We start from the raw sequence: 24,678 nt of genomic DNA on the forward strand, positions 1-24,678 counted from the left end.
ATGGTGCCTTTAATTGTCTTTGACCAGGGATGAACTTGCTTTACCACACCACAGTGTATGCATCCCATGTCAACACTAAGGCAGGTCTACAGGAGGTCTTGGATGTTGTAGGCCTACCTATGGCTTACCCCAGGGTTCAGTGAGAGTGCTAGCAGAATAAAAGAACATTTTCACTTACTTGATATTCATTACTGTAGGTCTTCTGTTGTAGGAAAGTGCCATCTTTCTGCCATGGTTACCCCCACTTTTTGCCTGATGTCAATGTGTTTGGACTGTTGTTCACCCGGATCCTGCTAACCAGGACCCCAGTGACTGTGCTCTCTCCCCTAAATTTAGTTGCTTGTAACTTCTTATACCCACAGTTGGCATACTGGTGCCCCCATGTAAGCCACTAGTATATGGTACCTAGGTAACCAAGACAATGGAACAGCAGGGGTCCCCATTTGGCTGCAGCTTGTATTATGCCATCCATGGAGCCCATGCAAACTGTGACTGCAGGCCTGCCATTGCAGCCTGCATGAAATGGTGCTGCACCCCTTCACTGCCAAACCTGACCACTGCACTTAGACATTATAATTCACCTCTCTGGTAGGCCCTTTAGCCCAAGGGCAGGGTGCACGTCTCTAAGTGTGAGGGGACCTGAGGCCAATTCCTGGACTCTGTAAGTGCAGGGAAGCCATTGTAAGGTTTGTAGTGGACAAAGGTCAACACTAGTGGTCCAACTACATATTGGCTTCTCCAAACCTATACATATTTGGTAGCAAACATGTTGGATTTGTGCAACTACACCAATTCCAGTGTTAGCTGTATGATACCATGCACTCTGGTGGTTCCTTAGAGGATCCCCCAGTTCTGCCTGTGCAGCCTTACTGGATCTAGCTGCAAGCCCATGCTGCTGCTGACCCCAGACACTGTTCTGCCCTCCTGCTGGTGAGCCAGGCTCAGGCCCGAGGAGGAGAACAAAGGATTTCCTGCAAGGAAGAGGAGTGACCACCTCTCCCTGTGTATTAGGTGGCTAAGGGGTGAGGCTACCTCTGAGCGCAACCAGACAGCTTTAAAGGGAAAATTTGGTGCCCTCTTTGCATAAGCTGGATTACACCAGTTCAGGAACTACCAGTTCCAACTCTGGCATGAAACTACACAAAGGACAGGGGAGTGACAACCCCCTGTCCAGCTCCTCCCCTAGAGCGCTGCTCAGAGCTCTGCCAGGTGGCCACCTGATTCTGCCAGCTTTGACATAAGATGTACAGAGGCCCCTGGGAGCATCTGACTCGTTAGGCCAGGTAGATGACGTCCCTGACCCTCTCTGATAGGTGGGACCCAGCAGTGAGTGACCAATCCCCTTTTAGGGTTACTTAAGGGCTCCCTCGTGGGTGGGTCCTCAGATTCATCAGGCAAGACTCTACAAGGAACTCTCGGAAAGACATCTTCTGCTTCTGGCCTCTGAAACCACTGCTGGTCTTTGTTGGAACCAAACAAGTCTGCTTCTGGTGGAAGGTTCCCATTGCGACATTGTTTCTCTGGATCCTGGAGGAATTCTGCATCATCTAAGGCTGTGAATCCTCCAGGGTCACAAGGGCTCTGTTTGCACCAGGAAGCATGAAGGAATCTCCCTTGAAGTGAAGGAGTCACTCCCATGTAACCGCAGGCACCTCAAGACAATGTTGACGGGCTTGTGGGGTCTGCTGTCCACAGACATCCGAAGAACCTGCAACACAGGTGGTGAGTCTGTGCCCTCCTCTGGGTCCTGCTTGTTCTCTATCCAAATTGGGAGACCGTGGGCCCCTGCTCCTGCCACTGGACTGGCATTCCTGTGCACTGCGACTGATACATTTGCTAAGGCTTGTTGCTTCTTCCTCCGGGAGATCTTCAGGCTCCACGAAGCTCCAGCCTCTAGTACTCTGCAAACCAAAGATCAGCTCCTGCCCTGCAACTCCTGCAATGAGGGACTTCTGTTTTCCTGGGCTGGTAAAGCCGCCTTGTGACTCCCCATGTCCAGCGCCTGTGGGCCACTTGTGGGGGCTCCATTGACTTCTGTAGGCCTTCCTGTGTGCTGAGGGCCAGCTCTGACTCCACCTCCTGGGTAGAGTCCCCAGGACCTTGCTGGTCCCTAAAACTTTCAAACTCTTCTGGAACTCTTGTTTTCATTTGCCAGTGTTTGTTGGTGACCAGGCCAGCCACCGACCCTCCTGCAATCCGCCGACCATCGAAGGGACAGCTCATAGGTGACTCCTGAGATCTTCTGCAGCTCTTGAACCCCGCAGCTGGACTTCTCCTTCCACCAACTTGCAGGAACTTTACCTTCAGGAGTGTGGGCACTGCCACATGTACCACCTACGCACCTCCAAGGGTGTTGGACTCTGTCCCCTTCCTTTTCAGGTCCTTCATATCAGGAATCTGTCCCTGGGTTTCACTGTCCTAGTCCAAAGGCCGTGACAGCAGCTGGACAATCTGAGGCATCCACAGTTTTCAGGGAGAGCCCCCTTCTTCCCTCTGCATCCGGGTCCCTGGTATAGGTACACCTGTGTTCTGGGCATCCTGGTGTGGGGCCACTCTCATCCATCCTCTTGCCTGCTGGTTTCCTCAGGGTCCACTGGGTAAGGGTCCTGAATTCCACAAATGCCAACCATTACTCTCTGTGTTAGTCTATGGGACAACTGCGTAGGCATCTACCTTACTCCCAGTTGCTGGAGTCACTTACTGTACGTACTTCCAGTGTTCCTAACTGACCACAGCCCCTAACTAATTACCACACTTACCTTGGCTGTTGTCACGGTTTCACATTCCACATTTTTAGTATATGGTTTGGCCCTCCCCTAGGGCCACGTGTATTTTTCTGCTATTTGTGATGGTTATTCTGTGTATATATTGAGTGTAATATCCTCAAGGTACATATACCAATGCCAGTTTAGTAGTAGTGCTGTAATAAAGTATCCTTTATATTTGCAACACTTGTGTGGTTCTATCTTGTGAGTGAGTTACTGTCTGATTACTGTGGTATTGCAAGCGGTATACATTCCTCCTGGATGAGCTTTAGCTGCTCGCCTTAGCTACCACTAGAGAGTGTTTGCTATCTGGACACCTATTCACTATCACCAAGGGTTGCCTGGACTCAGTATAGGGTGCCACACCACAGGTGTACACCATAAACTGAGCCAGCCTCCTACAGCCTCTTATTGTGTTTTCCTACCATAAGATAAGCCTGCTCCCCGCAGATTTTGAAGTATACAGCATCCATGTTACACTAACATTATGCATGGGACTATTCGGTGTCATCTCTAAATCTGGCTCAAATCATTAATTGCCCTACATCTTCTAGCAAGGCCTTGATGATTCTAAAACTACAATATTGTATTGTGTTCACTTGCAATGCTCAACTTACTTCTCTCCGATACAACTTACAAATCACCCTTTAGGATCCAGTGGGTCTGTGTAAAATACAAAATGTTGTCTAACTTGCAACTGGACATACACCATCAATAGGTTGTGTTTTTCTCGCAGTGCTTGAAGACATTGAGATCAAAACAAAAGAAAAACATGAAAAAAGATAGCAGCACGTCAAAAAAGCTAATACTGCAGCACTCATAACCAGGCAAGTTATTCCTTTTACTTATGAATATTTGAAAGGCCAGAGTGAAATTAAAAAAGGGGGGTTCTTTGCCCCTGACCTCTTCAAGCAGGGCCAATGGGGTGGGCAGTTATACTCACCTTGCCTCAAGGGTTGGGGGAGTTAATTAATTCCTTGCCTATGAAGAGAAGAAAGAAGTCTATCACACTCACTGCACTGGCAAAGGGCAGGGTGGGAGTGTCTACTAAACTCTACCTTCACTTGCCCAAGGGCAGAGGGGGACCGACACTAACCCCTCTCGATTTGCCCAAATGCGAGGGAGAAACATACCTCGGCTTAACCCATATATCCTCTTGGCCAAGACTGAGGGAGGCATTATACTAAACCCACCTGACCTTACCCAAGGGTGAGAAGAGATCTACAAACAACCCACCTTCATTGTGTCAAGGGGTGAGAGAAAAAGTGTCTGAGTGTCCCCTATCCTGCCTTGCCCAGGCACAACTGACAATTAACAACAACAAGGTAAATCAAGGTAAAATCACACTGAAGAGATATTCTGACTATTTGGAGAGTTGTTTTCATGTGTAAAGTAAGAGAGATAACAGAGAGGGAGAGAAAAATAATTAATGGCATGTTGTGTGATATGGGCCTCTATTTCGATTGGGAGCTTCAGGTGACATAGACCATAAGGCAATAATATATGTTACTCATTGTCTAGTTTTTTAGATCACATAGGGCCTCATTTACTAGGTTTTGGTGCAGTGCAGCACTGCAAGCCTTTTTGCTGCGCCACCCTGCATTAAAACAAAAGGGCAGGAATGCACCTTATCTACAAGATATGGTGCATTCTTGTCCTTGTCCCCTGCACAAATTTCTATCTAGCGTCAATGCAGGCACCCTTGCACCCTCGTGTATGGGTGCCTGCGTTGCAGGGATGATTGCTTATGTGCAGGAAGGGACTGTTTATGTGCAGGTGTCTCTTCCTGCACATAAACAATCATTAATGGTGTTTTCCTCTTTATATGTGTACTGCAAAATGCAGCACACATAGAAAGAGGGAAGAATAGGGAGAAATAATGTTTTTTCTCCCCTTTGCGTCACATTGACACCACCCCTGAGATGGCATAGGAATCAGACGCATTCCCAGACTTGTAGATCTGGGAATGTGTCAGAATCTGTCAGATTCCATGGGTGATGCTGTGGGAACACTCAATGCAACACCCGTGGAATGCCCCTTTTATGCAGTGCTGTGCATGAAAGGGGTCTATATTTACAAGGCCGGGGAAAGTCACACAAGGTGGCTTTGCGTGGCCTTGTAAATATGGGCTGGCACACTGCACCACCAGAGCGTTAAAAAAATGATGCTCTGCCGCCACAGTGTGCCGCTAGGGGCTCGTAAATAAGGCCTATAGTTTATTAATTGATTTTAGTATTCTTTAGAAAGATTTTTTAGCATTTGTGCATCATTCATTTAATATTTACTGTGAGCCTGAGACTTCAGATTTGTTTGTCGACGTTTTGAGAAATTTGTGTTTTTGTTGGGGATAATCTGCTAACATTTGAAATATGTTTTAAAGCAAAAGTATGTATGCAAATGTAAAGCACGATTGTAAGAAAATTAAAAACATATTCTAAAATGTGCTTCTCTTTTGTAGTACAATGATACTAGAGATTAGTTTTAACAAGGATCTCTGCTTATAATGTTTATTGTCACACACTGGAGAGGATTTATTTATAGGTGCTTATATGAAGAATGGGCTTGCAAGGGTGAGCTGAGAACAATATTTTCTGTGTGACAGCACTTTTTAAAATTAGAAATGCTGTGAGCCATTAAGTTAACTTCATTATTTGTTTGGGGAAGCTGTATATCCTGCAAAATAATTCATTTATGTGACTTAGGGGAAATAATTAATAGTGAAAACTTCTTCACTGTGAAATACAAGCTTTGCAACCACTGGCAAAAGATTCAATAAGAAGGGTAACCATTTTTATATATATATATATATATATATATATATATATATATATATATATTGAGGGGTACCAGTGGCGACTGCCACTGAACCGGGGCGGTGGGGGAGTAAAAAAAAAAAAAACACTTACCTGCTCCTTTGAGAGACGCGTTCGTCTACCCTCCGTCCTCGTTCTCTACCTGGCTGCACACAGGCTCCCAGCCAATCACTACACAGCTGTCACCAGCATGACAGCAGCGTTGTGATTGGTGTGAGTGGCCTGGTTCGGTGCTCACATAGGGAGTGAGACCCTGTGCACTTTCTCCTCCCGGCTGTGCAATACAGCCGGGTGAAGAAATGCAAAGTGTGCATGTCTGTTTGGCTAGGCCAACATGGCCGGCCAAACGGACATGCGCACTTATGGTGCACATACCCCTCCTCCTCCAGCCCTCCTCCGGACCCCTCCAGCACAGCCCTACCCCACCCTAACATGGCTCCGTGGAAAAATAATAGGAAAAAACATAGGGTTATTATCATTGTATTTTTCCTTTTACTGAATGACATTTTTAGGTCAAGTGTAAGCGTTCGACCTTGTGTATACTTTTAAGTATACTTATAACATGGGCTTAAAGCGATATCATTTGTTGGTTGCAGTGTCCTTTAAAAATCCTTCCTTGCTAGTAGTCAGTTCTGCATCTTTGCCCCTCATTTTACTCTATCAGAGCAGGACCCATCAACTATAAAATTAACTTTGTCCTGTTTCTCTCTTTTGTAGGGGACTTATTTCATTTTTTGCTTGCTCGTCTTACACTGTGGGTGTCTAACATCCTTTTGTGTAATCCCTTAAAAGTTCACACAGCTCCACCAACCTTTCGTCAGTGGAGGAGTGATGCTGTTGCAAGCTACGGGTGTTTTATGCCTCTAGAGGCTCACCCTAACCACAGTTTTTGAGAATGTTGTGCCCCCGGTAGCCAAAATGCCTACATCTGGCTACACCAATTATTTTAGTAAATTTGTTTTTATTTCACCTTGCATTTATGTAAACACCTGAAAATTGCCAAGAGGCAACTGCAGATCACTTTTATGCCTTCCATCCCTGGCAGTCAGCTTTAATATGGTGGTAAGTACTGCCAACAGGCTGGCAGTACGTACCGCCATATTATGACAATGTCGGGTTGGCTGAAGCCAACCCGCCAGTGTACCACTCCGACTGCCATGGCAGTAACAGCCACCGGGCTGGAGATATCGATCTCCAGCCCAGCGGCTGTCACTTTTCCACCTGCGGGATTATGACCCCGCCTATCGCCATGGCCACAAAAACCATGCGGTAGGCCATATTAGTGACAGGGAATTCCTTCCCTGTCACTGATAGGGGTCTCCCCCCTTCCTCTCCAGGAACGCCCCCACCCCCTCACCTCCCCCAAGCTAACCATCCCCCACCCCCATACATTCACGCCCCCCTTCACACACACATGCATACACACACCCATTCCCACATGCTTCCACGCATGCATACATCCATTCACACACACATCCGCACACACTTTCAAACATACATGAAGACACGCATTCACATAACACAACATAAACGCACTCACACCTCCATACATGCACACATGCATTCAACAGGCAAAACACACACCCGCATCCACACACTAACAAACATCCACATCCACATACACCCACACACACACACACACAACACCCCCCTCCCCTGTCGGAGACCCGACTTACCTGTGTTCAAGGGGTCCCACGGCAGGAGACGGGATGGGGCGCTGCTGCCACCAAGATGCCCGCCAGCAGAACTCCGCCAGGATGTTTTATTGGTCATAATACGGCTGGCAGTGGTCTACTGGTGTGGCGCTGCTGGTGGCAGTAGCGTCACCTTACTGCCATCTGCCGGCAAGGCCACAGCCAGATTTCCACCATTCTTGTGGTGGAAATACGGCTGTGGTCATAATACGGCGGACGGCTGGTAGCCGCGGCGACAGTCTTTTGGCGGCCGTCACCGCGGTGGTAGACGGTTTTTACAGCCAATGTCAAAATGAGAGCCTATGTGTATTCCCCACTGTGACAGGTTATAGGGGTGTATCATGCGCTGCTTTGTGACGGCCACTGGAATTATATGACAGGAAAAGACAAAATTATGAGGCAGGGTTGACCAGTTTATGTGGCAAGAAAAGTCTAGTTATGGATTTACAATGCCAATGGCTCTTACTCAAGCAAATGTGAAACCTTTTGCATTGCAGATGCTTGTTTAAAATTGATGTTATGAAGTGAGTAATTAGCTTTGTGATATTGTAGCTGTCTGAAATGTTAGTAATAATATCATGCCTTGTACATCAGACAGGCCTTAATTTATTAAAAAAATATTAGTAAAACTGCCACATCAGTGACTTTTTCACTTAAATTTCAAATTTTTATTGCAAGCATATGACGACCATGTTCAGATGGCAGAATGTTCTTATCTTTTTATTTTTGCGGCATGTACCTGGTACGAAAATAAAACATAACCGTTATTCTAGCTTGCCAAGAGCAGGCATTGTGCCAGTGCCTGTTTTTAATGGTTCCACTAGGATGTCTACAACAAACCTTTCTGAACATATTCGATAAAAAGCCATACATGCACACATTTCTGAAAAGTTCCTAAAATATAAAATGCTTAAGTGTCTAGCACAATATTGGGAGCATTTTTTCTCTTCAGCAGCAAATAGTGCATGTGTCTGTAGGAACAGGCCTGCTGTGTCTGGGCTACTTTGGGGCTGGGTTAGGGTCTCTCCGTCCATGCAGTCTGAAAGCAGCTTTCCCCAAGTTTCCCCGAGTCCCCAATGGCCGTGAGTGGCAGGGCACAGGGAGTACACTGAGTTTACAATAAAGCCTGGGTAAACACCCAGGCTCTGAGTTAAATACGGAGATCATGATCATGGGATTAAGCCTGAAAAAACACAAACACAGAGAAACAAACGACATTTACACTGCGGGGCCTTTGTGGATGTAATTAAAGTATTAGGAAAGAGTAGCGAGGGCTGGCATTAAGTAAATCCGCCAGGGTTTACTGCAAAGTCGCAATGAAAGCGTTAAATAACGGACAGCTCAAGTCTCGTTGAACTCGACTGGGTCCCTCTGATCCCGAGAAGGACCACTAATCTCCTTGAAGTAACCACTTGCTCCAAAATCTCCTCAAAACGACTATAAAAGCCGTTGCAACACCGTCTCTCATGTAAGCCGTTCTTTTAAAAGGAAGGGCTGCATCTGCAGCAGAGGCGGGAGATGATGGTAAACGTAACCCACATATGGCGGCTATACCACCTGCATCTCTGGTGATAGGGCGGTCCTATTTTTGGTATTTGACATGGTAGACTTCTACCGTGGATAAATGATATATTACAGAGAGGATAGGTGAAGTATTCCAGAGTCCCCTGGTAATTCCTCCTTTCTGGCGAACCTTTATAAGGGTCAGAAATTCCATGCCCCCCCGACCCATCCAGAGTTACCTATGGCCCCGTATTGAGTGGGTAAATTAGTGGAACTCAGTATTGGGGCGCTTTTCATGAGGCCCTTAAAGATTAATAGCTTTATGATTCACTATAAATCAGCCTGAAATGGACAGCAGTACTGAACAGACATGGATGCTGTAATCAGCGCATCATTCAAATCAAGCTGCAGGCCGCTGACTTATGAGAAGTAGCTCGGAATCTCTGACAAGGATGGGCTTCTCACCATCATCAGGCACACCTGCAAAAAATCATAAGGGGCAGATTTATAATTTTCAAGCGCGACTAGAGCTGGTGAGTTGCACAAGGGAAGAAAGGGGCTCAGGCAAATATATATTAACAAGCATCGGCAAAGCTAATAGGTCTTTTACCTCTTTGTGCATTTTTATATAGCTCGAGCTTGACTCAAAGTTATTGGAGCGCTTTGCATGAGCACCACTACATTACACAAGGTCACCATTTATTGTTTGTAGGGGTGAAAAGATTATGGGCCTAATTAGGAGTTTGGGGGTCCATTGACCCCCAAACTCATGGTGGAGGTCAGGCCACCTCAATCCTGGTGGTCCGACCGCCGGAGAACGATCCTGGCCATCGAATAGCCAGGAGAACGCCATCCCCGCCAGGATCAGGGATCCTGATGGGCAGGCAGTGGTCAAAGTTGTGGTCAGGCACGGCAGTGCTTAGTTCGGCACCGCCGTGCTGATCACGCCTTTGCTTTCCGCCAGCCTTTTTATGGTGGCACCCTCAGAATGCGCACTGTCTGCTATGGTGCTGTGTGTGAGACGCCATTGGCCTCAGCTCCCTGAGTAATACAACATTTCTGCCGGTCAGCTTGATGGAAACATCATAATATGACAGGGGTGAGGCAAACGGCTTGACAGCTGCCTCACCACTGCTGTATTGGGGCTGTGGTGGTTCAACCGCCCAGCTCACAATCGGGCCCTAAGTGATTTGCCCAGTTGAGCCGATGCCAAGACTCGAATCTGCTTCCCCAGTTCCTTACTCAACTGCTCTGGCCGCAATGGCAAATGCAGGCCACAGGGAGGAAGGCAGGCAGAAGCCACTTGAAAGTTGGGCTCATTAAAGGCTTGAGTTTCCAACAGGACCTCAAGCTGAGCCAGAGCCAGGCTTCTAGCTCGAACGTGGCTCAAGCTTTCAGTGTTGCCCACCTCTATCTCGTAGTCAACTGTGAAGTTTCTGTAGTTAATGTTGCCATCTTAAATTTAAGGGACCAGTAGGCTTATTGACCTGCGCAACATGTTCACAGTTTAATTGTTGCAGGGTCCGTCCATAGGAAGATTAACCCTAGTTCTCCTTGTGTCCTTTTGATGGAAGAGGTCCATGTATTGCTAGAGAGCCTGGTGTTTGTAGATACTTCAATTATGATCTTAAGTAGATTTCCCCATGTTGGTTTCTATGGAGGAACAGCGAGTATGTCATGGGACATAATACAAAAAAAATTGAGATAGGTCTAATGCCAATTTCCATGTGCATGGGGACAAGTGGTGTTCTAGGACCCAGTTTTAACAGTGCATTTAGAAAGCTGTTTTCTACTACTTTTGATTTCTTGATTTTACTATAATCACAGAGTACAGCTCCATAAATTGCAGCTGCAACTGCCTTCTGCCTGTATGTCTGTAGTAATTCACTCATGGAATGGCTGCAAGTTTTGTCTGTAAGCAGCAGTAGCATTAGTTATTCTCTTAAGTGCAACTGTAGCGCCTAAGGCTTGGAATGAGACTGCTTATTTTCCTTCGCCAGCTTCCCAATCAATATCAATTTAGGAAACAATTAAAGACCTAGTTATTTAATAACTGAGGGTTTCTGGTGAGGTTTCTTTTGCTTCTAGCACTGGGGCGCCTGTTTTGGCAGCTGTGAGCTTTATAAATTGTATTGAATTGTGTTCTATCCTTCCAGCACAATTTGTAATTAATATGTATGCCCAAATAATCATATGATCGTACACTCTCATGGGCTTCCCCATTGATTCTAGGCAGCTCCTCAACATTGCCGATGGCTTTAATGCCATGATATTAGTTTTTGTGGTGTTAATTAGGAGATCGTTATCTCTGCAATGTTTTTCAAAGCAATCAGGACGTCTCTGCATTTCAATTTGTGTTTTTGATAAAATCACAGCATTGTCTGCAATGAGAAAGGTGGTTATATTTTTATTGCACATTTTCGTGACATCAGGGCTCTCTTTTTCCAAAAATACACCCACGTCATTCAGGAACAGGCTGAAAAGTAATGAGGCCAGGAAGAACCCCTGAACGCCTGCGGGCATAGAGAAGAAGTCCCAATGCATTTTAAGGATTACACTTTTTTTAAAGTTAATTACTGTCCATATGTTAGTTTTTATGTTGTGAATTTTTTAATTTGTTACATTTAAAAAATATATTTTTAAATACAATAATGTTAATTACACTTCAAAAGATACACTTATCAATACAACGCCGATAACTTGCTTTCACAGTCAATATTCTGGTATTTTTTATTGTATGCATGTAAGGTAGACATTTTGGTTCTTGATATTTTGGCAGCACTATTTGGTGGTTACAATTTGATTAACCAACCAGTAGCTAGCTAGCTTTATGTAGATCAACGTGTTGTTTAGCAATGGATTACATTGGGTAGAGACAGGCTAGATATTGTTATTGAACCACTTAGTTCATTTTGTGTAGATGTTGGTATGCTGAAGGACTTTGCCTTTTGTTATGTCCTGCTGTGGTCTACATTTCTTTTTTTTAAAGTTGCTCCGCTTGAAGGCATCTTTAAAGATTATGGGGCTTTGATCCAATATTGTGTGTATGTAGGTTATGTAGATATAAGTTAAGCTCCTCTAAATATTTGAAATATTGATTGATGAAAGAGTGAGGCATAAATGCTTAATCAGCTGTTTGGTGGCTTAGATTTTCTTTGTGCATGTGGTGATGCCCGGTGTTTGGTCTAATGTTTATTTATAGTCTAGGGCAATACATGAATCTAACTGATTCCACTATTTAACTTTGAGATGTGTTGTGTGCTTGATGGCACCAATGGTTGTGTCTAATATGAACTGTTGGTGTAGGCCAAAATAAGAATATCATTTTGTATGCATGTGCTGTTTAGATGGCAGATGTGTTGTCAGAGCCATGTTACTTGGAGCATTGTGTCTGGGAGCTTTTTTAATATTAACGTGGTATGAAACTCATTTTGCACACATATAACATGTTACGAATGTGTGGTTGAGTTATCAATGCTTAGACAAATATATTGCTTTGGTATCATGTTACTCGCATATTGGTGCCAGGGTGGAGTCTTTAATGTGTTCTATTGTTGTAGTGCAAGGTGTAGCTAAATATTAATGTGGATGTGCTATTGTGATTGTGCTTAGCCAACTATATATCTGTGATGCTGTGATTGTGCTCTGGGTGTCATAATGTATCCTGTTTGACTAGGACCTATGCAAAATATTTATGTTTTTGTCTGTATAGGGTCTGGGAGTTCTCACTTTCTGTGATTGGTATAGCTTTATAACATTCCAGATATCTGTGTTGCTCTGGCTACTATGACCTGTTAGGTGTTGGTTTGCCTTATTAAGAGTAAATTTATATAGAGGGTGGTAGCGTGAAAGTTTCAAGACCATCTTGATAGGCATAGTTTGCTGAATATGTGCAAATCTGAGTTTTGTCCACCACATGCTGCAAAGCCTGCCTGTCCAAATAATATCAGGCATTGTAGACAAAGGTCATCTGGTATTTAATCACCTAATTAAACATTTTGGTGACTTGTGACATAGTTAACTATGGCATCCTCATAGAATGAGAGGCATAGCTGTGATCAGATGGGAAGAAAAGAACTGGTTGCAATCAGTCCTGACTAGTCCACAAACCATAGATAGAGGGTGCCACAGGGTTCCCCACTTTCCCTTCTTTGTTCAACTTCTATGTTAAGGCACAGTGTAAGGTAATCTGTATAGAGGCCTATTGTTCAAAAACTATGCTAAGCCCAGAACGTTATGGACTTGGCCAACAGCCCGAGCAATCTGAAGAACATAGAATGCATGTTATCAATGTCAGCGTGTGGAAAATACAACATCAGCTCTAACTGTAGAGCCTAAAGACAGAAATTGGGATATTCATCAATAAAGCTAACCTCTGGGTCTAATTTCCAACAGAGTTGTAAGAGAAACCATAGTTATCACATTTTCTTCTCAACAAGTGAAATAGGTAAGGCAGGAAAAAGTTATAATTTGGAAACATTCTCCTTTAACTGCATTCCGAAGCTGGGTGCTATTTTTTAAATGAATTTGTGTCCCACACAAAGTCATTTCAACATGGTTCTGTGTGTTCCACTGGGTCAGGAAATAAACATAGACTTTACTTTCTTTACTCATTTCTTATTTCTTACCATGGCCATAGTTTTGGTGCTATATGCTCTTTGTCCTGAACCCCTCACTTTAAACCATGTGTGCCCTCCTGTCCTTTGGCACATTCTTCATCAGACCTCCAGGTGGACCTCTCTGTTACAACAAAGAGTAAGAATTTCTTAGACTGCTCACAGTTACCCTACTCCTACATCCGTCTTTGGTCTGTTCCCTCTAGAACTATCTATCATAGCCCTTAGACATGATATTCCCACTCCATTCTAGGTCCCAACAGAGGTCCCTTAGACAGTGTCATTCAAGCAAGGTCAGGCTCAGCTTCCAGTTTTGTGGTCATCATTGGGCAGGGGTGTGACATAATGGTCAGAGCTGCCAACTTTGGAACTACGTAGAGAACCAGGATTGAGTCTTGGCTTCAGCTCAACAGCCTGTTATTCTGGACAAATCACGTAACCTCCCCGTAACTTGTGCAATGTAACCGGTCCTATATAAAGCGCTCTAACACCTTTGGGTCGAGTTTGTACTATTTAAACCTAGTAAAAAATCCTGGAGCACTTGAAAAGTAGCTGTCAGTGCCATGGACTTCCCTTTGGGTCCTGCTCTAGAACCGCTTCTCACAAGCTGTCACTAGTCAAAATTGGCTTGTCGGTCCTGCCTTATTTTGAAGTTCGTTCACCTTCCTTTTTCAACTCTGGGACACCTTGAGCCTGCCAACCCCCAGCTGGCTGCTGAGTGCTGTCAGAGTTCTGGCACCGTTTGCGGTTCTACTGTGGTGTGATTCACAAAACTCTGGCATTTCTCACTGTGATAAGCAAACCAGAATCTTGAGAAAAAAATTAGCAGTGCATCAGTTTACTATTTACTTCTTTTCAACGTACTGTTACCATATAAAGTATACAGAGATCAGCAACACTCTACGGATGTTTATGAACATTTCAGGTCTTTTCTAAGGCGTACACATGCATCGACTTACAGTGACCATTGTGATTGGTTACAATTCACAAAATGTTGGATAAAGTTTTCTTTTAACAGTGCTCAATTTTAAGTCATTCTTCATAGCACCGTGTCTGCAAATTTCTCTGTGGGTCACATTAAACTTGGCTCAAAAGATATCAACAATGGTAGAGATGGTAGAGACACACTATATCTGCGCATCAGTTTACTCTTCACTTTGTTTCAGCAACATGGGACTCAAGTCATACTTTGAAAACAGTATCCTTTTTGGATCTAATGTAAGTTGCATTGACAAAGTTGCTAAATGTGCATTTGCTTGCTGCATATCACTATTTTAACTCTCAATTTGCAGCATTCCTGTGTTGTTATTTTACAACTTATCAAAATGTTGTATTGCTTGATTTGTTTACAAAAAATCTTTATCTATCTAAGATTTTTAACACCCACGTGCTCTTCTGCTCAGAATATGGTAGTACGTGTTAATCCATCACCTGCATTCTTGGCCACCTAAGGAGATCCTCCTTTTAAGAGGTGAGTTTTGCTGAGAATCTTCAATACTTACAAAGTGTCCATTGAGGCTCGAGAAAGAGGTTTTAAGGGTTTCTCAATTTTGAACACGTATTTGCTATTGAACTAAGTGCAGATGATAATGACAACACTAGACCAATTTTAGGAAGCCATCAAATGACTAAAACGCATATGTGCTTCATCTTGTATGATAGTGCACAGACACATCTTTTGTACACTTGAACAACATCTGCAAGAATGCATTGACTAACGTTGCTGGACTAATCATGCCTTGCAGAACAGCAAATTCGTGATCAATTCGTTGTCAGATGCTGTGATTAGAGACTTCAGAAGAGACTTTTAGCATCTTAAAATATTTTGTTAAGTTATGCCCTAAACATAGCAATAAACATCAAACACTTTATGGAGTCGACCACGGAATTAAGCAATTCTCGCTCTTTTTAGGACTCGCCTGGGCAGCGTATGCGCTGTCTCATCCAGACGTGATGTATTCATTCTATGGCACTTGGCATGCCCATGTGTTTCCATTTGTTCTTTTATGTGTCTTACAAAATGTCTTGGTTTTGTGTGGTGAATACTTTACATGTGTGCCGCCTATTGGGGTGTTAGTCACGCCTATGGATACTACACATGTATTCTTTCGTTCTTGCCAATTTAGGATACTTTGGTTGGACTCTTTTTTTTGTTTATGCTTGTGTTTTTGTGAAACAAGCGCGTTTAATCAGATGTGCTTAATTTGACAGTATTTGCAGTTCTGTTAATAGAAATGCGTTTCACACGTATTTTTTATTTAATGTGTTATATGTTTGTGTTGTATTTGGTTATTGTTTGCTTTGTTTTTGTGACTTTTGTTTGATATTTGGAATTAAATTTGCTTAATTATACTATTAGCGGTTTGGTATTCTTTGCTGTGTCTTGAGCACTACAAGTGATTTTAAATAGTATATTTATTATCTATTTATTTTTACTGTAATGTGTTTAGTGGGGTGCCGTTAATCCGACTGGATATTTACTTTTTGTAACATAACTGCGTTAAGCCTTTTTTGTGCAGTTTTTACGCTACTGAAAGGTGCAAATACCTTCTGCGGTAAGTTGGTGTTGGCCACTGCTTTTTTAATAACTTTTAACCTTTAAAAGCGTTATCTTGTATTGTTCCATGTTTGTTTACCTACTTTTTATAAAACAACACATTACATTACAATCTAATATTAAAAGTATATTTCTAGTAAAGAAATGTAAACTTGATAATTGTATATATTTAAATAATCTCTCCTTATTACAATTATAACCATAATTCGATCCACTATAACATCCTTATAACACTAGGGCCCTGATTTAAGAAAAGTGTTCCTGCACCCAGTCCAGCGCCATTTTTCTTGCACCCATTAGCACCCCGCTAACATCACCATGTGTGCGCCATATCTAAGATATGGAGCACCAGCAGTAGTTAGAGGAACTGGCATCAAAATTGTTGACGCTAGTTCTGAGCTTTGGAGGATTAGTGTCAAAAATGTTGACGCTAATCCTGCAAAGCCTATTGAGGCCCATTGAAAACAATGGCATCGCTCCTTGTAATACCTGCTCTGAGCAGGCTTTAAAAGTGCCGAGATATATGGCGCAAAGAAATCCTTTAGATTTCTTTGCACCATTTTCTCGGCCCCACTAATGGGGGAATTCCCCCTTTGCATACATTATGCATGGCACATGCACAATGTAGAGCAAAGGGTTATAAAGTGGCGCATTGCATGCTTTGCAGCACTTTGTAAATTTGGCGTCGTCATTTTGGCCTAGTTGGGCCACATTAGCGTAAACAAATGACACTAAAGTGACGAAAGGAGGTGCTAGTGGCTTTTAAATCAGCCCCTATAACTTTTAAGCACTCTTAATATTTTAGAACACTCTTATACTTTATTTCTCTTGTTACTCCTCCATAGCTGTAATCTGTCTTTTAAAACATAGATATTAACCAGCCAGCAACTCTAATTGAATAGTGGTTAAAGTGGAATTCTATTTCCATTAGCCTAACACTTTAAATTAAGATGCAAAATAAAAAGATTGTAATATTTTGCTGCAGATTGAAAAAAAAATAGATGGGCTTTAGTTATGTGCAGAACCACTGCAATAATATGACAGGAAAAGACAAAATACATCGCAACGCAGACCAATGTATGTGGCAGAAAAGTCCAATTAACCATTTACAAAACCAATATCTCTAACTCTTACAAATGTGATGTGACCTTTTACATTGAAAATGCTTGTTTTTCTTTTACTTTCTCTGTCAATACAGTTATCACTAAAAGGTGGGGGTACTAAGACCACTATTGTTAAAATGTGATACAGACCAGCAGTTCAAGCCTTAGATATGAAAGTTCTTTGCAGATGGCCACTGCAAAATGTATCCCACATGGAAAGTAGAATGCAGATTGCATGGTCATAGGGGTCATTATGTACAAAAAGAAGTAGAGCAAACAGTGTTGTGGATAAAGAAAGTAATACAACAGATCCTATGAAGAAAATGTCAATTAAATAAATGATAACCAAGGTATTCCTACTGATTATATGGAATACTGTGGCCCATATTTACAAGCAGCAGGCGCCGCTGGTGCCTCACTTTTTATGATGCACCAGCAACGCAGGGTGATGACCCATAGCTACAAGGCCACGTAAAGCCACTTTGTGTGGCTTTTCATGACCTTGCAGATATGGAGTAAGGCAAGGCAGCGCAAGACACTGGATTGCAGAATGCCTTAAATCCAAACTTGATGACAGACGAAAAGTACTTACCTTCAGGAAATTCCTCCAACACAAACTGTCAGGCTAACCTTTAAATTAAGTCCCCGAAGAATGGAATTACTGATTGATGAATAGAATACAGGTGATATCGGGTCATGTGGTGCTGTTGGCAACACCTTGTAGGAGTTCAATCTATTGTCCTGATTGATAGATTTTCCAGCTGAAGGTGAGATCAGCATGGTGGAGGTTCCATCCAGCTTCACAGCTAGTGGATCTAGACTGCAGAGGGACACTATGCTCTGAGACTTCTGGATAGCCAGTTGGAGCTTTGAGCCAGTGTTGGCTTTTGTTAATTTCAGCAGCACAGTGGAGGCTCCTATTTGCAGGCATTCTATGAAATCACATGGTTGCATTTTTCCTCCATGTTCGGGTAGATGACAGATGTGATGGATGGTGCCTGAGGGCGCAGGAATAGCCTGGGGTGCTGCCCACTCATGGCTTCATACAGATGTTCTGCTGCTTACCAGTGAACGGTCATCAGAGCCACTCATGATTTGGGACCAGAAGTGTCTGAGATGTTTGTATGCGTAGCTTATCTTACCTCTGCATGGTGGTGGAAGGCAGAAATGAGCAGTGAGAAGATATTGGTGGTCATTACAACCCTGGCGGACGGTGTTAAAGCGGCGATAAAACCACCAACAGGCCGGCGGTAAAAAAATTGCAATTACGACCGTGGCGGAAACCGCCAACAAAGACAGCCACTTTAACACTCCGACCGCCACGGCGGTACAAACAAACAGCGCGGCGGTCACTGCCAACAGACAGGCAGGAGACAATGTACCGCCCACAGTATTATGACAGGCCAATCCGCCACCTTTTCCGGGGCGGATTCACTGTGGATAAAAACACGGTGGAAACAGGAATTTCCAAGGGAAAACGCTCACCTCTACACACTCCACGAGGACACCATGGAACCGGAACTCCAAATTCTCCCTGTGATAGTCTTCCTGCTCCTCTACCAGGAGCACGAACGCTGGCGGCGAAGACCACGGTGAGTACTGCACCTACAACACAGGGGAGGCAAAAAACAGACACACACACACGCAACACCCCCACCCTCACCCACTACAACACACACAAATGCATATCAATACATCACAGTTACATCCCCCAAACCCCCCGGAAGAATGCAAAGACAATAGAAAATTAGTGTAACCATTGTAATATATTAAAAACAAGTAGGCAGAAATATATATATACACCATGTACAAAATAAATACCAAGCATAGTAGTCCAGGTAGGGCACTAAGAAAGTCCGTGGAACACTGGGACCACACGGTATGGGTGAGGCCCACACAAGATCCCCGACCATGATGGAGAGAACACTGCAGGGGCATCAGATACCAATAAAACAGGCACCTCAGGGGGAGGGAAAGGGGGGCACCTCAGCCGCTTGAGTGCACAACGCCAAATCCACAAGGGGGCCACATGCCCACTGTTACATCCTGGGGAGTGCAAAGCCACAGTCTCTCAAGTCTCTACAGTGGGTGGGTTGACCACTGCCATATCCTGAGGAGTGCAAAGCCACAGTCTCACAAGTCTCTACAGTAGGTGGTCTGCCCACTGTTCAATCCTGGGGAGTGCAAAGCCACAGTCTCTCAAGTCTCTACAGTGGGTGGGTTGCCCACTGCCATATCCTGGGGAGTGCAAAACAACAGTCTCACAAGTCTCTACATTGGGTGGTCTGCCCACTGTTCAATCCTGGGGAGTGCAAAGCCGCAGTCTCTCAAGTCTCTACAGTGGGTGTGTTGCCCACTGCCATATCCTGGGGAGTGCAAAGCCACAGTCTCACAAGTGGATGACAGTCTCTACTGGTTCTGGAGGGGGCATGGTGCCCAGAGTGCTTCATCCTGTTAAGGACAGAGGTAGTGGATGACAGTCTCCACTGGTTCTGGAGGGGGCATGTGCCCAGAGTGCTTCATCCTGTTAAGGTCAGAGGTAGTGGATGACAGTCTCCACTGGTTCTGGAGGGGACATGGTGCCCAGAGTGCTTCATCCTGTTAAGGACTGAGGTAGTGGATGACAGTCTCCACTGGTTCTGGAGGGGGCATGGTGCCCAGAGTGCATCATTCACCCAGTGACGGACTCAGTTGCGTCAGTGCCCCTGCCGCTCATGGGCTAGCGGTGCTTGAGATGGCAGTGCCCTGTTCAGCGGTGCTTGAGATGGCGGTGCCCTGTTCAGCGGTGCTTGAGATGGCGGTGCCCTGTTCAGCGGTGCTTCAGATGGCGGTCTCCATTGCAGGGTCTCAGCTGCTGGCGGTCTTTCATGGCCCAGCGGGGCTTGTGCTGGTGGTGGCCTCCTAGGCAGCTGGGCTGGTGCTGGCGGTGGCCTCCTGGGCAGCTGGGCTGGTGCTGGCGGTGGCCTCCTGGGCAGCTGGGCTTGTGCTGGCAGTGGCCTCCTGGGCAGCTGGGCTTGTGCTGGCGGTGGCCTCCGGGGCAGCTGGGCTTGTGCTGGCAGTGGCCTCCTGGGCAGCTGGGCTGGTGCTGGCGGTGGCCTCCTGGGCAGCTGGGCTTGTGCTGGCAGTGGCCTCCTGGGCAGCTGGGCTTGTGCTGGCGGTGGCCTCCGGGGCAGCTGGGCTTGTGCTGGCAGTGGCCTCCTGGGCAGCTGGGCTTGTGCTGGCGGTGGCCTCCTGGGCAGCTGGGCTGGTGCTGGCGGTGGCCTCCTGGGCAGCTGGGCTGATACTGTCCTCCTGGGCAGTGGGGATAATGGCGGTCTTCTCCGCCTTGCTGCTCTTCCCAGACTTGCCGGGTTTCTTGTGGCCCTTCCCCACCTTGGAAGGTGTCACAGCTGACACCACACTCCCAACGGGACCCCTGGGAGTGGCTTTGGTGGCTGGAGTCTTCCCCTTCTCCCGCCAGGCACTGGCCAACTTCTGATGCTTCACAGGTGGAGGACTCTCTGTGCTGTGGCTCCGTGCCACACTGGCTGCCCTGGTGGTCGGTGCACTCCACATTCCGGTGACTACAGGCACCACTGGTCCTGGAGATGTTGTGGCTGAGGTGCTAGTTCGGGACCTATGAGACAGACGGGGTGGGGGAGGTGTGGTAAAGAGGTCAAGGTTGGACAGGCAAAGTTTTGTGGACACACTGGGACAGGTAGCTGGAGGGGGTTTGGGAGTGGAGGAATAGGTGGTGGCTGTAGGAGGTGTACATTTGGTGACTTTGGGGGAAGGTGCATGCACTGGAGGCTGTCGGAGGTGGATGACTGTTGGGTGGGTGTGTGCCTGCGTTTGTGTATCTTGGGAGGGGGCGTCACAGACACACTGGGAGAGGACACAGGGGACGTGTGAATGGTAGTGGGGGTGCTGACTGCACGCGAGCGGGGTGTGGTGGTGGGTGTGCTGGAGAGGGACGTAGTGGCTGTAGAGGTAGTGCATGCAGGTGTGAGTGTAGACAAGACTGGGAGGGAGGAGGTAGACGAGGAGGAGGGGGACACAGTGGAGGCAGTGGATGTTGCTGTGTCTGCATGTGTGTGATGCTTGCGTGAGTGCCTGTGGGATGTGTGGTGCTTATGTTTGCCTGAGCTTCCCTTGGGTGTTGAGGTGTGTGCATGTTGGTCTGTAGGTGTGCTTGGGAAAGGCTGAGGTACAGGGGATTCGGTCGGGGTTGAGGAAGTTGGAGGGGAGAGGCTAGAGACGGGGACAATGGCTGCCATCAGTGCTGAGGCCAGAGTCTGAAAAGCTCGGTGAAGGCCGCCTGACCAGAATGAATGCCCTCCAGGAATGCATTGGTTTGTTGCAACTGCCTCTCTACACCCTGGATGGCATTCAAAATGGTAGACTGCCCAACAGTGAGGGACCTGAGGAGGTCAATGGCCTCCTCACTGAGGGCAGCAGGGGTGACTGGGGCAGGGCCTGAGGTGCCTGGGGCGAAGGTGATGCCCACCCTCCTGGGTGAGCGGGCACGGGGCAAAGGCTGAGGGGCTGCTGGGAGGGTGGTGCTGGTAGGGGGGGTGGCGGCTGTACCTGTAGATGCGGGGGGCACAGATGTTGCCGCCACCACAAGGGAGCTCCCATCAGAGGACGAGTCCGTGTCGCTGGTGTCAGCTCCTGTCCCTGCCGTGGAGCTCCCCTCGCCCTCCGTCCCACTGGTGAATTCTGACTCCGTAGTGTCACCCTCCAGGGTCATGTGGGATGCAGCTCCCTCGTGCTCCGGTGCCACTGCTCCTCCGCCTGATGATGCTAATGCACACAAGAACAGGGAGACCACAAAAAGGGGGCGGAAGACAGAAGAAAGACATGTTGAGTGCATGCATTACCGCTACCGTTGGCGGACACGACAGACACAGAAGCCCCCTGCACTACGCCGCGCTCTCGGGCTCCACTGTTCAATTTCTGGGAAATGGCCTACAAGGCTATGGACGACATCTGCACACATAGATGACACAGGGGTATGACTAGCTGTACTTGGCACTCAACAGAGGTGGGCTGGGGTGCCACATGGCCTGCCTTACGGAGGGGCCTTGCCTACAGAACTCGCCCTGGCCTAGGGAAACCCACAACCCACCTCCCCCACCTAGACACCTCCACTGCGGGCAAAGTCAGCAGAATGAGAGTGTACTCACCCCCTTGTGGCTGCTGTGATGCCCTCAAGCGCCCATCCAACTCCGGGTAGGCCACCGCCAAGATCCTGAACATCAGGGGGGTCATGGTGCGACGGGCACCCCTCCCATGTTGGAAGGCCATCCCCAGCTGAGCTTCCACCGTCTTCTTGCTCCAGCGGCGAATGTCCTCCCATCTTTTCCGGCAGTGGGTGCTCCATCTGTGGTAGACCCCCAGGGACCGGACGTCCTTGGCGATGGCACGCCAAATATCTTTCTTCTGGTGGGCGCTGACCTACATGAAATGTACAGGGGAAAAAGACAAGTTATTACCAACTGCACCGTCAAAGTGATTGGCCCCCATCCCTACCCTTGCCATGTGGCACATGCATTCACCGTCTTTCATGCACGCAGCACTCTCCCCCCTTCCTTCTTACATCCAGCCCTTCCCACACAGGCATAGCCCATACAACATGCTCCCTGTGTACTTACCTGTTTGTCTGGAGGACCGTAGAGTAGCGTGTACTGGGGGAGGATCCAATCCACGAGCTTCTCCAACTCCTCCGATGTGAAGGCATGGGCCCTTTCCCCAGACACTCGAGCCATTGTCTCTTCCAGACCGAGGTCACAGCAGCACTTGCAGTGTAGGTCCTCTCCTGTCGAAGATCAGGTATCAAGTGATTGAAGTGATAGAAAATGGCGGTCACATCCGCGGCGGTGTGTACCGTCACCGCCAGCGTACATCGCCATTGGCTCCTGGGACCCATAGGGTCCATTGTTAACCAATGCAGCATTGCGCCACGGTCTTCGACCGCCTACCTCGACGGTGTACAACGCCAGCGCAGTTACCTCACATCCCATTGTCCCACTTTACAGGTCAGGCAGCCGCCATTTCAGGGGCCCACATGGCATCATTTCCAACTGCGTCACTCATACCTAGGCCTAGACTCAACACACATACAGGCCACCTTTTGTGTATGATGGGTGTTCTGTGTTAACTGTGGGTACGTACCTCTGAGTTGTTTGACTCTGTGCTCGCAGTTGTCCTTCATAGGCACCGTCCGCTGGGACATGTGAGGAGATGGCGGCATCCTCCGGTGTACCGACCGTTGGTGGACCTGTCGACAATGGAGGAGCGACATTTGATTATCACATACAGGCTTGACCGTGCCACAATCCAGGAACTGTGTACCCAGTTGGAGCCAGACCTGATGTCAGCAATCCGCCATCCCACAGGAATCCCCCCTCAAGTGCAGGTGCTGTCAGTGCTCCATTTCCTTGCATGTGGGTCATTTCAAACAACAGTGGCCATGGCATCAGGGATGTCCCAGCCTATGTTTTCGAACGTATTGTCCAGAGTGTTGTCTGCCCTTCTCAAACACATGCGGAGCTACATCGTTTTCCCTCAGGTGGAGGATTTGCCTACAGTGAAAATGGATTTCTATGCCCTGGGACACATCCCCAACATCATAGGTGCCATTGATGGGACCCATGTGGCTTTGGTACCCCCCCCCCCACAGGAGTGAACAGGTGTACAGAAACCGGAAGAGTTATCATTCGATGAATGTACAGATGGTATGTTTGGCAGACCAGTACATCTCCCATGTGAATGCCAAGTTCCCTGGCTCAGTTCATGACGCCTACATCCTGCGGAATAGCAGCATCCCTTATGTGATGGGTCAACTCCAGAGGCACCGGGTGTGGCTAATAGGTGAGCACCTGGAAGCAAGACAGTGGGAATGGTTGTCTGGGGATATCCCTACAGGTTAGTGCGTGTCTAACAGTTGGTCCTCACCATTTGCAGGTTACTCTGGTTACCCCAACCTGTCATGGCTACTGACCCCAGTGAGGAATCCCAGGACAAGGGCAGAGGAACGCTACAATGAGGCCCATGGGCGAACTAGGAGGGTGATCGAGCGGACCTCCGGCCTCCTGAAGGCCAGGTTCCGGTGCCTCCATATGACAGGATCCCTATTCTACTCACCAAATAAGGTGTGCCAGATCATCGTGGCCTGCTGTATGCTTCATAACTTGGCTTTGCAACGACAGGTGCCTTTTCTGCAGGAGGATGGTCCAGATGGCGGTGTTGTTGGAGCTGTGGAGCCTGTGGACAGTGAAGACAAGGAAGCAGGGGAAGAAGACATGCACAACAGGGACTCAGTGATCCAGCAATATTTCCAGTGAGACACAGGTAAGAATACAACCCTGCCTACTACATGTACTTTGACACTACTACCTCTCAACTGTCTGTCGTTTTCACTCAGTGTATGGTCACTGAGTTGTCACTTTCCCTTACGATTTCACAGATGTGGGTCCCACTGTGTGACATCTGCTTAGATTCCTCATGGACTAGAGCTGTGTGACATAGGTATGTTGGCATTAAACTTGAAAGAACATTTTGCCACTGTTATTGCTAATACACTATTTCGAAATCACAGACAGACTCCAGATTGTTTTGTGCTTTAAGGGTGTTTATTTAAGTGCTC

Source organism: Pleurodeles waltl, chromosome 6 (assembly GCF_031143425.1).
Source record: "Pleurodeles waltl isolate 20211129_DDA chromosome 6, aPleWal1.hap1.20221129, whole genome shotgun sequence".
NCBI lineage: Eukaryota > Metazoa > Chordata > Amphibia > Caudata > Salamandridae > Pleurodeles > Pleurodeles waltl.